The sequence below is a fragment of the Solanum pennellii genome, chromosome 4, assembly GCF_001406875.1.
Source record: "Solanum pennellii chromosome 4, SPENNV200".
Lineage (NCBI taxonomy): Eukaryota > Viridiplantae > Streptophyta > Magnoliopsida > Solanales > Solanaceae > Solanum > Solanum pennellii.
In genome coordinates this window covers 57,561,037-57,563,404 of record NC_028640.1, presented here as the reverse complement: position 1 = coordinate 57,563,404, position 2,368 = coordinate 57,561,037, and positions in this window count along the sequence as shown.

The window sequence follows — 2,368 nt, the reverse complement described above, 5'->3', positions numbered from 1 at the left end:
AAATTTCAGAAGTCTAAGTCTTTTGGAATGAGACCCCCTCGACGGCCCGTCGTGCCCATGACGGTCCGTCGTGGGTTCGTCGACTCACACAGTTTTTCCAGAAATAAAATCTGCTGCTCAAAACGACTAAACAGGTCGTTATAGATTATGAATCCTTAGTGATGGGGATTATTTCGAACTTGTGCCCTATGAGTTTATTGATGAGATTCATGCAAGCTTCTCGAATATCACATTTAATCACCTGAGGACAGTTAAGTTTTATGATGTTCTATTAGAAGAGAGTTAAATGCAACTTACTTTTAGGAATTTCTTGCTTATTAAAGAATAACTACAAGTTATACCGAGAAGTATGATGGACATACTCATTCCTTATCTATGAAGACGAAACTCGAAGAATCATCACCCAATTTGGGATTCTTGATTGATGTTTATTTCAAAGTTATGTTGTGTGTTAATTTTCCTTGGTGAGCTTGACGCATTGAGTGGAAACTTAGTTTCTGTCTAGCTTGTAGAAATTTCTTGTCTGCTAAGGAATTAGTCCAAGTTAGATCGAGAAGTATATATGTTAGACATGATGCTTCCTCATTTGTGAAGAAGAAACTCGAGAAGAATCACCCAATTTGGGATTCGTGAGTTGATGTTTATCTCGAAGTTATGTTGTGTGTTGAATTCTCTTGGCGAGCTTAAATTATTGAATGGAAACTTACTTTTTGTACAGTTAGTAGGAATTTTTGTTTGCTTAAGGGATTAGTCTTAGTTAAATGGACAATATATATGTTGGACATGATCCTTCCTCATCTGTGAAGAAAAAACTCGAAGATCATGTCCAACATATATATACTTGTCGGTCTAACTTAGACAAATCCCTTAGCAAACAAGAACTTCCTACTAACCATACAAAAAGTAAGTTTCCATTCAATACTTCAAGATCGCCTAAGAGAATTTAACACACAACATAACTTCAAAATTTACATCAACTCAAGAATCCCAAATTGGATGATGCATCTTCTTAAGAAAGAAACATGTCCAACATACTTCTCGTTCTTACTTGGACTAAATCTCTTATCAAGCAAGGAATCTCTACTGACCAGACAGAAAGTAAGTTTCACTCAATGTTTCAACCTCTCCTAAGGAAATTCAACACATAACATAACTTCGAAATAAATATCAACTCACGAATCCCAAATCGGGTGATGCTTCTCGAGTTTCTTCTTCATAGGTGAGGAAGGATCATGTCCAATATATATACATATTGGTATAACTTGGACTAGTTCCTTAGCCAGACAGAAAGTTAAGTTTCCAAAGTTCTAGAAAGGATAGCATGTACAAAACATTTTACTCCTAACTTTGTTTGTGGTGTTTCAGAGTTGATTTTCGATAGCCCGTCAACTTAAAAGAAATGTTATGCAGTAAAACCAACATCTAAAAAACAAACAAAAATTAAGGAAAATAGGGTTCTTTCTACGTTCCAAAATTCCAAGAAAACTAACATCTACCAAAAAAAAAAGTACAGAGTGGAAGATAGGGCTTCTATTTCACAAAATTAACAACACCCAACTGAGAAAGATTTGATTTTTTTTTTAAAAAAAAAGCAAATTTTAAGCTTATCAACAACTAAAATTACTACTGTAAACATCCAAAAAAGGTTAGAAAAGTATCAAATACCATTTTGCGCACACATTATCCTTCAACTGCTGAACACAAATTTGTATGATTTTGAAGTCTTTAATTTCATCACCGCGGAGTGAAAGAGGGAACTAAAGAAGGAAAGGGGGAGATAGGTTTTCTTCATAAATAAAAATTTACAGAATTGTAATATGGAGTGGGGTAAGTGGGGTGGGTGGTGGGGGAAATTAATTATGTTGGTTCCTTAGTTGTATTGTCTTGTCCGTATCAATTTACGTGATAAAATTTAATTCGACATAAAAAAATTTAAAAATAAACAGAAAATTGGAATGTGACATGTAATAGAAATCTTATAGATTAATGTGATTATAAATTTACTAAAAATGTAGAGATAAAATATGTATTTTTTATTTTAATGTAGTTATTTATTTTCTCATTATAAAAAATGATAAATTTCATTAATTTGCACATAAAGAATTTTTTTCTGAAGGTTTACAAACTTGATTAATTTACAAAATTAGAAAAGTAATAATTTTTAGAATAAATGAGATCCAAATGATTGAAATAATTATCTATAATAAAGTGAACATTTAATATAGGACTATGAAAAGACTTTCTTTTGGAAATATTTTTAAAAAAAAAAAGAAAAAGAAGAAGCAAATATAACATAAATTAAGGTGAAAAGAGAGTACAATTAATGTGATTTGTCCAATTCAGTCCACTTAATATTTTTTGCATGTGA